We start from the raw sequence: 10,118 nt of genomic DNA, 5'->3' as shown, positions 1-10,118 counted from the left end.
CTCTTTAATGGAATTTATATCGCTACCGTATTGCTGTTATTAGAGAAGATACTTACGTTTTCTTGTCATAGCTGGCTTAATTCCAACTGGAATTTAACCTTATTTAATAAAAGCATTGCAAAATCAGTCGTATTCCTCAAATACTTCTTGTGCTCTCTCTCTCTCTTTCTCTTTCTTCAGACAACAATTTTTAATTTTTGCGACTTTTTGTGAATGGAGAAAGAGAAAGTGAATGGAGAAATCCATTCTTCATTCACTTTTTGTGAATGGAAAATGGATGAAAGAGCTTTGCGAATCTTTCCATTGAAATTTGTTCGTGCACCGTGTTTACGAATTGAAATTTGTGGTGGAGGTAAGAGGTGGAAAAAATTTACCAGATTTACTTTGCACTGTAAGCACTTATTTAATCAGTTTATAATTTTTTTTTGTCTGAGAATTAATTAAATAAGTGTTAGTTGACAAAAGTGAACAATTTTCCACGAAGGCTGAAGTGTTAGTCTTTTTTCTCTAACGAAATAAACTTACTGAAAGAAGCCTTTTCAACATGCAGTTAAGTTTAACACGTGTTATTGAAGAAAAAGCAGAAAGACTGATTTCATTTAAGGGCTACACATGGTTCAATTTGTAGATTTTTCTTTTATCGTGCAGACTTACTCCCAGACAAACCAACAGATCTCATTGCAACCAAATCTGCATCGACGTACCTCGAGATATCATGGAAACATCCCAAAAAAACTGGTGTAAAACTTGGTACAAATATCTCGAATCCTTTTACAAGATATCTATTGATTTTGCTGAAGGATACTATGATTGTTTTCGATAAAACTTTAGAGGTAACTGACAAAAAACCGTACAACATTACGAATCTTGTTCCTTACGCAACGTATAAAGTTAATGTAACCGCTGACAATTCTGAAGGCTTTGGTAGATCAACTACAGCTACTTTTATAACTGCTGAAGATGGTGAGTTCATATATATCTCTCTGGAAAAGCTAAATATCTCTCTGGAAAAGTTTTGATGACTCGTCGCTTTTCTCTAGCAGTGCAGATACATGCATAACATATATTTTAACGAATAACGAATAACGAGAGGTTATGCATGTATTTTTAAAAAATGTTTTGCCTTCAACTTGCAGATATTTCTATGTAGTCGCAATGAAAAATTGCACGGAAGGGAGTCAATTGCCTTCTATTTTAAAAACATAGACTTAGGAACTTATTCTCAGGCCATATCTTCCGCACAACTAATGCCGTATATTGCCGCTGTAGTCTCTTGCAGAGACTTTAAGCCTGATTTTGCACTTGGTGACGGTGAAAACACAACACGGCGTTCATTGGTGAAAGTTATTATAATGGCCCGTTGAAGGTTGGCACTAACTACAAAATATTTCAACGCATTTTCATTAATGATCAGGTGCGATGTTTTTTATACATTTTCATCTGCATTGATTGCTGCATATTTTATTCAAATATAAATGTTCACTTCGTTTCAGGGTGATTATTATTCCACTGACTGGAGTCCAGTGGCAGCAACTGCCCAAAAGCACAAGTCTTCAGGTTTGTGTTTGCTTTCAATAGCATAAGGAAGTTTATCGATGTCTAAAGTGTAATGCTTCAAAATATTAATAAATCTCAGTACAGGCAAGTGCCAGAAATTTTTTAAGGATGAGTAGAGATATTATTTGATGATACAGCCGATTTAATTGCAAAAAATAACTGCCTTAGTGATTTTGTGTACTTCGTCTCTAACTTCATTGCGTTCCAAACCTAACTTATAGCATAAATAAATCATGAATAGTTGACAGGGATGAATACATGTGTTGTAAGGGCGGTTACACCCTCAGCTTTAGAAAAATGATAAAATGATCGCTGAAAGACAAAATTGGTTGGTAATGTTATGATTTGTCATTCATTTTTATCTTGTAGACGGTGGAAATACTGGTGCTATTGCTGGTGTAGTTGTAGCTGCAATTTTGCTCATTATTCTTGTCATATTGGTCGTTCTTTTTATTAGGATTAATTTAAGTTCTGCTACAGTGCAGTGAACTGCGTATTGTAGTTATTTGACGGCTACTAAAAGCTCTCAAAAATGGGGGAAGTTGAATTTTTTTCGCGAAATTATTAGACGTTTTCTGAAATTTAACGTACTATAGAAGAATATGATTAAGCATAGAATTTTATTTCCTTTTTAACTATAAGAGTGAACGAGAGTGAATGATTCTGAAGAGTATTTGAAAACAATTTGGAACATAACATCAAATTTTTAGACTAAGGATGTAGTCAATATTTGAAATAGGATAACGGCTGTAATACTTTTTATCTAAATACATTAAATAAGAAATAAAGTTAAATTACAACTAAACAGTGGCGTAGCATGCTCAGTATTTTATTTTAATGAGACGGGGGGGGGATTTTGATTTATTCATGTATTTTGGAGTTTATGGAATATGTGTGAATATGTGCGCACTGTCATCTTATTAATTTACCTGACGTAGGAAACTGGAAGTTTTAGTGGATGGAGTTTACTTTGTTACCAACTTTGTTAGTTAAAAAAAAATGGTACTTTAAAGCATGTTCTTGTCCTTTCTTGTTTTCTCTTCTTATCGTCATGATGATATTCATAGAAAATATCCAAAATTTTCGAGTTAATTGAATTTCCTGATTATTTGATTGCGAGAGTGCTAGGAACGTTGTACTTCGGCTGTAGATTAGTGATTAACGAAGAAGAAGAAATGGGTTGGAAGCAACGACTTGACATTTTAAAAAACATGAAAAATGTATGTGTCAGAAAGCTCTATTGCAAAACACATCCTTTGGTTGAATACTAAGGAAGGAGCCGAGTGGTTTCAAGTTAATTGGTGACAATCAAATCGTTAATGAATAGTCTGTTGTTAACCCCTCTCCTCGTTTTTCTACACCGGCCTGAACACCACCGAAAGATTGATCTCTGTTTAAACGCGGCCATATTTACATTTGCTTTCGAATTATGCTTTATTTACGGAAAATATCAACTTGTTACAAATACAGAAATACGAGGCAATTACAATGAAACATGAAGGTATCTTTATGAGGGTATTGAAGACTTGTGCGAAACAGCGAATCAGGCTATAGTCACGGAAAACATAGCCGACCCTCTCACGAGTATCTCCGGTTAATACGTCACATATACAGATGACCGGAAGTGCCCGGTGTTTCAACTTTCAAGAGTTCACTGATATCATGTAATATGGCGGATTGTAAAAATTTGAATAGTGTTGTGGTTACGGACGAAATTTTGTCCTCAAAAAGGTATTGATTTCTTTTTCAATATCAATTGTCAGTTCTTAAATATTTCATTACATTTTTGTTCACCTTGTACTCCGTTGGCGTTAATTTGACCTTTTAAATTGACAATCATTAGTCACCATGTTTCGAGACAAAGCCGATTAACAAAGACTCAGCAGACGGCAAAATATTCTCCTTGCCTGTATTTGTGTGCTATTCGTATTCTTCCTTTTGTTTTTTGCTTTTGCGGCAACCAATTTAATTAAAACTATACGCTACAGTTTCTTCAAATGACCATTATTGAAATAAATTAAGAAACAAAGACTGACAAGCAATTTGATATTCTGATGAAAAAGTTTTTCGTTTGATATTTGATGTCTTCAAGAAGTGAATTTCAGCATTGAGTTTCCAAATTGAAAAGAACTTTAGATGTGCCTCGACTCTTTTAAAGATACAAATAAAAGCGTGTCTTTTGTCTGATTTATATGGACATGATATTTGTATGTTTGACTTCAAAATTATGAGTCGCTTTTATCTGATGTGATTCATGTTGAAAGTTTTAACATATTTTTTGTCTGGTGTTTAGTGTCTTGTGGAAATTGATTTGATGTCGAAACTTATGTCCTTATCTGTTCCAGTTTTAGTGTAGATTGATCTTTTGTATAATTACAATAGCTATGTTGCTGTATATAAAAATTAAAGTCTTTATCACAAGAAATCCAGTGCAGTGTCTTCATTCCGTACTATTCACTATTGTAAAGTATTTTGTGGGATTTGTCACTTGTTACTCCTGCTACACCATTCGCTCATTATTAAAGAAGATTGAACATTCAATTATGCTATTTTACTTAACAGTAGAACAGTAGAATGTTCATTAACTTGAAGGAAGAATCAAGAGCTCCAGTAGACAATAGCATTTATTTATACTGCTTAGCAATTGTTAATATTCAAGTCGCATTAATGCGCATTCAATTCAAGAAAAGTTTGAATCATTTGGATAAGAAGACATTTAAATAAACAAATGTATGTGTTGTGCAACAGATAGTCTGTTGTAATAGGTATAAACTGTTGCACATTTGTCTGTTGCAATCACGACACTGCACTTGTCTTTTCTTACAAAGTATGTATATACATGTTGTGCTATTGATTGTTAACTGCTGCTCTTGATGATAAATATTCTACAGCACTATTGATAAGTCAAAACATGTAATTGAATGTCCCATGTTATTAGGTGATGAGCAAATGATATATTTAAAGAAATGTGTTAAATTACTTTTTTCTGGTTATTTGCTAGGAATAAATGTCTGCAGAAAAAGATGAGGAAAGCCAATTCAAATTCTATAGAGAAAGCGCCAAATCCATATCATCTTGCACAGCCCATGTTAAGGAAACTTTCATATTGGCAAGTCATAGCTTACACGGAACAATCTTAAATATTCACAGCAGATTTGTGCCTCCTGTTTTGTTCGGCAAATGGATTATATTATTTGGTGATTTAGGAAAATTGAGAGGAGAATTTTATACATATACCATATATATTATTTTGCAAAAAGTTATAATTCAAATTGCTGGCATCCTTTGTAACAAATAGAATTCTCTTTTTGGTGAATCAAATATGGCAACAGACTCATGGAAGGTACTTTCTACTGCATTTTGTTTATGAAAAATTTTATTTTCATTTCATTTTGCTGTTAATGTTTTCTTACTAATTAGAAACATTTTATAACCTTTTCTTACGAATTAGAAACATTCTATAATGTTTTCCTACTAATTAGAAACATTCTATAATGTTTTCATACTAATTAGAAACATTCTATAATGTTTTCCTACTAATTAGAAACATTCTATAATGTTTTCTTACTGCTTAGAAACATTCTATAATGTTTTCCTACTAATTAGAAACATTCTGTAATGTTTTCCTACTAATTAGAAACATTTTATAATGTTTTCCTTCTAATTAGAAACATTCTATAATGTTTTCCTACTAATTAGAAACATTCTATAATGTTTTCCTACTAATTAGAAACATTCTATAATGTTTTCTTACTAATTAGAAGTATTCTATAATGTTTTCCTTCTAATTAGAAACATTCTATAATGTATTTTTACTACTTAGAAACATTCTATGTGAACAAATAGGTCTCAGGACTATGGTATCAGTGACCATTACCTTTCAAATGGTGTTCATGTAAGACACAGGGAAACAGGTGTCATTGAAAAACTTTGTGTAAGTTATTTTAACAATTCAAAGTCAGTTTAGTATGAAGTTTTTATGCACTGGTCAAGGACCCAAATTACTGCAAAAAAAAATGCTTCTCAATTATTTTAAATTTTTTCATGAATCATTATGTGACATTGAGAAATGCAAAGGTTTGCTGCAGATTCTGCTGTTTTTACAAAGGTGTTGCTTTTGTAGAGTAAGTTCCTGCAAGATAAAAATAAGATGTACCATGAAGAAGTAAAAAATTTATCTATGACCAAAAAACTTGTTTCTTAATACACAAAAAATATGTCACTTTGTTCATCTAAAAGTGCATTTGCATGATATCTAAAAGTTTGCCAAAAATGTTTTTGATTTCAATAGCCTTTGTAGAGGAAGCTGTAACCGTTTTGCACTGTTTGGTGTCTAATTTTTTGTTCTGGTCAATTTGAAAAGCTTTCTATTGAAACTTGCATTTGGACTGTTTGCCCCAGTAATCTATGTTTTAAGATAATTCTAATGATATCAAGTCCCATTATTCAACATAGGCACTTAAATCCAACATGACAGATATTGTATCAATTTTTAACCTAAGATTGTGAAAATACCTTCAACTGAAATTCACATGCCCATTTGTGTAATATTAATTTGCACCCTGTTTGAGGATATTAAACCACATTTGAATTCATTCAACCACTTTGGTATACATTCATCTAAATTTGAATACATTCATCTACTTTTGTGTACATTAAACCACATTTGAATACATTCATGTACATTTGAATACATTCATTTACTTTTGTGTACATTCAACCACATTTGAATACATTCATGTACATTTGAATACATTCATCTACTTTTGTGTACATTAAGCCACATTTGAATACATTCATTTACTTTTGTGTACATTCAACCACATTTGAAAATATTCATTTACTTTTGTGTACATTCAACCACATTTGAATACATTCATCTACTTTTGTGTACATTAAACCACATTTGAAAACATTCATCTACATTTGAATACATTCATTTACTTTTGTGTACATTCAACCACATTTGGAAACATTCATCTACATTTGAATACATTCATCTACTTTTATGTACATTAAACCACATTTGAATACATTCATCTACATTTGAATACATTCATCTACTTTTGTGTACATTCAACTACATTTGAATACATTCATCTACATTTGAATACATTCATCTACTTTTGTGTACATTCAACCACATTTGAATACATTCATGTACATTTGAATACATTCATCTATTTTTGTGTACATTCAACTACATTTGAATACATTCATCTACATTTGAATACATTCATCTACTTTTGTGTACATTCAAACACATTTGAATACATTCATCTACATTTAACTGTATTGAACTACATTTGACAGGCAATGAGTGCTTTGACATCAACATGTGTATTAATGACATCTTCCATAATGTTATTGATATATATTCCCTAATTTCATCCCCTCTAAAAGCACATTCAGTCTTTCTTCTATAACATTTATGCATGTTTTTTTGCAGCAAAGTTATGGCTTTATTGAGTGTGCTGAACAGGATCTTGAGTGTTCTTTCATTACAGTCAGTACAAAGGACATTCAAGTGAACTGGAACTTGGTGGTTTGTAAATTTTGCTTATTTTCACCCTTCAACGACTCTTATATTACTTGTTATGTGTGCAACTACACCATTAGTATTATATTGTTTTTCTGAAACGTTGATATAATTTCATTCAAGTATGAGGCTTGTTGCCTTTCTGCTATTTAATAAGGGAACAAGCTGTTTTGTGGCTTATCCAGTTATTCAGAGCATTTGTTTCATCAGTCATTATTTGAAAAGCATTCTTTGTCAAGTAATTCATTGGGTTTCCTCATATGACTTTTCACTCCCTACCATAATCAGTGGTGACACTTTATGACATATGAGAGGAAGCTCATCCTCAAGGCATGAGATTTCTATGGAGATTCCAGGGCATGCCTTTGTTGGTATACTTTTAAAATTTGATCTCCACCATCTGAATCCCACCACAGTTCATGTTATCAACACGTGGCATTCACGTGCCTTCACGATGTTGTATGAGGGTGTTCTTTGCTATTCTAACTTGCACTGTTCTGTCTTTTTAATGTGAATGTGATGGGTATTCTGAAGGACTCTGTCTGCAAAATGTGTGTCCAAATGTTAGTGTTAGTTAAAACAACTTTTCAAACTCATGTATAGTCTTTGTTTTATTGTGGGGTAAAACGAAACAGAACTTTTGTTTATTTACCTAGTCAGAACAAACCACTGATCATTGACTTGTTGGGGAGTTTCACACTGTAATCCTTCACCATCCGCCCCACCCCGCCTATCATCTTGTTTCTACTGCTACTGCAAAGGCCACTGCTCTGTGCTATTATCTGAAGTGTAAAGAACATTTCGATTGATATTGATAGTTGATTAAATCTTTTTTTGTTTAGACTGTGTGGAGTTTGAAGTGACATCAGATTCTCGTAAGGGTAAACCAATTGCATGTCGAGTGGTGAAATTGGAACAAGGCTCTGTTACATTTGAAGTAAGTGACCTTGACACCTTGTGTACTTTTTGACGCTTGCCGTGTATGCACGTTCATCCTGGTTTGGTTTACAAAGTTTTACGAGAAATTGAGAAATCTTTTGGTGAATCATCCATTTATGTTTCCTTTGTAGGAAAAAGCGAGGAAAGAGTTGTTGGTAAAGTGGAAGTTGAGGCGAGGTTGTCGAGACACAGCTACCCCAAACAGGTGATTTTCATCGTGATCAATTAGCTGGGAAAATGTAATAGTCAGTGGCGAAGCAAACGCGTTAATTAAGGGATGGGGAGGGGTGGGTAGATAACAAATTCATCTATGCACGTCTTTATGCATGTAACACAATAGAACTCAATACGGCAGGACATGCATATGTGGAATATATAGATGTGTGCTCACCCCCTCCCCCCAGTTATCGTGCTTGCTACACCACTGTTCATTATGCATATTGCTTTAAAATTACTCGTTGTTAAAGTGGTACTATGACGAAAACTGAACGTTAAAAAATCATCGATTTTAGCATTCAATAGTTTAAACACATATCAATTATTGCTTTCGTAAAATTTAAGCAAAAATAATAGTATAACGAGGGAGTTATGAACATTTGAAATGTCTAATTTTCATGTCCGCCATTGAAATCGGCCATTTTGAATATTTGCAATCAGCAAAGTCTGTGACGTCATAGTCTTAACACAGCAAGAAGCGCACATTGGAAAGTGAGCAAAAAAATGTCATAAATAGAGCAAAAACATGTCAAATTCATCGAGATCTAGCTCGCTTTCTGAGTCTTCGATCGAGACAAACGCATCGATTTCTTCATCGGAATTCATGACGGCAAATTCGGACGAATCTAATTCGGAAATTTTGCCATTTGCCGATAATATTGAACCGCTTGCTTCGCCCGATGAAATTGCTGAGTACGAAGCTGCAGTCGCAGAAGAACAGCTGGTTGAGGACATGCTGCAAGATCGTTTTGATGCCCGTGTTGATGTTACTTCATGGTAAGATGTCATTCTTAGTGTTTTACTTTGATCTGAATCGTCTGCCGTTAGCTATGATAACTTTATGGAAACATACAATTTGGCCAATATTAAAGATGTGAATGTGGCCATTGTTCGTTGGATCTTGTTGTCAACCCTCAAGAGTGCCGATGCTGCATGGAAATAGAGCAATGCCGTGGCAAAATGTATCAGTTCGAAATCGATGAAAGGAAATGCATTTTGGATCACCCTGGCTTTAACGAAGTTTGCCTGAACGAATTTGTTCTTCAAGCAGCTTCGTTAGGTTTAAAGACCAAAGGTCATCGCATGATACAGACACTTCATTTTGTATTTCCTTTAAAACCTTAGTATAAATGTATATTATATATTGAAAGTTTGCCTGGATGTATTATTGGTTCTCTCAAATTGTGAAAATTTATCATCTGCAATAAGTGTAAGTATATAATAATTGCAACTTGTGCTAACCTGATGCCGCTCTCTTGACGTTGTTGGTGTTTGTGATTTCTTCCAAATAGTAGGTACGGCACCAGGTTTGAGCCGTCTAGTCATACCACCCAAATGGAATAAACGCTCAAAACAATCATCCGAGAAGTGATTCGAACAAATCATAAATCGAATTTCGCGCGAACTCGGATTAAAGTTTGCGCGCTTCGTCTGAACAAATTTAACTCAAATTCTTCTCAAAGACTCGTCGTTTTGGCTTTTATGTAATGAAATGCCTGTAATTCTATCAGACTTGTTACTGCAATCTTGCACGACACAGCGTGTTGAAGGCATGTTAAAAATTGAGTTATACAACCTTTAAATCTCTATTTGTATATAGTGTTATATTGTAAACAGCCGCGAGTTAAGACTATGACGTCACAAGCACCTTCCTTTTTGAAAATTCAAATATGGCGCATTTTAATGGCGGCTCTTAAAGTTCAAGTTTTATCGCTCCGTAACTCGAGCAGCATGAAATACATTGCGCTAAAATTTCGCCAGAAGAGATTTTTTTACATACACTATTAATCTATGAAAAAAAAACGAGAGGCAAAATTTTCGTCATAGTACCACTTTAATGGTCGTGTATGAATTTTTTGAGTTGCGT

The 10,118-nt window shown here is 33.6% G+C and overlaps 2 long non-coding RNA genes across 3 annotated transcripts; both read left to right on the top strand.

Annotated features, from left to right (window-relative positions):
* The first annotated feature begins 1,344 nt into the window (after positions 1-1,344).
* Positions 1,345-2,357, top strand: LOC124451864. The gene is made up of 3 exons (XR_006950721.1): positions 1,345-1,414; positions 1,494-1,557; positions 1,927-2,357. It is a non-coding gene; the product is annotated as an uncharacterized LOC124451864 (long non-coding RNA).
* A 2,263-nt stretch (positions 2,358-4,620) lies between these two features.
* LOC124451863 lies at positions 4,621-7,045 on the top strand. Of its 2 annotated transcripts, none has more exons than XR_006950719.1 (3): positions 4,621-4,900; positions 5,404-5,491; positions 7,007-7,045. It is a non-coding gene; the product is annotated as an uncharacterized LOC124451863 (long non-coding RNA). The 2 variants fall into 2 exon arrangements; XR_006950720.1 differs by having other exon boundaries at positions 5,381-5,491.
* The last annotated feature ends 3,073 nt before the right edge of the window (positions 7,046-10,118 follow it).

This window comes from Xenia sp. Carnegie-2017, unplaced genomic scaffold (genome assembly GCF_021976095.1).
Source record: "Xenia sp. Carnegie-2017 unplaced genomic scaffold, XeniaSp_v1 HiC_scaffold_24, whole genome shotgun sequence".
Classification (NCBI taxonomy): Eukaryota; Metazoa; Cnidaria; class Anthozoa; order Malacalcyonacea; family Xeniidae; genus Xenia; species Xenia sp. Carnegie-2017.
Note: the sequence above shows the minus strand (reverse complement) of the source record. Positions and strands in the feature narration are given on the sequence as shown.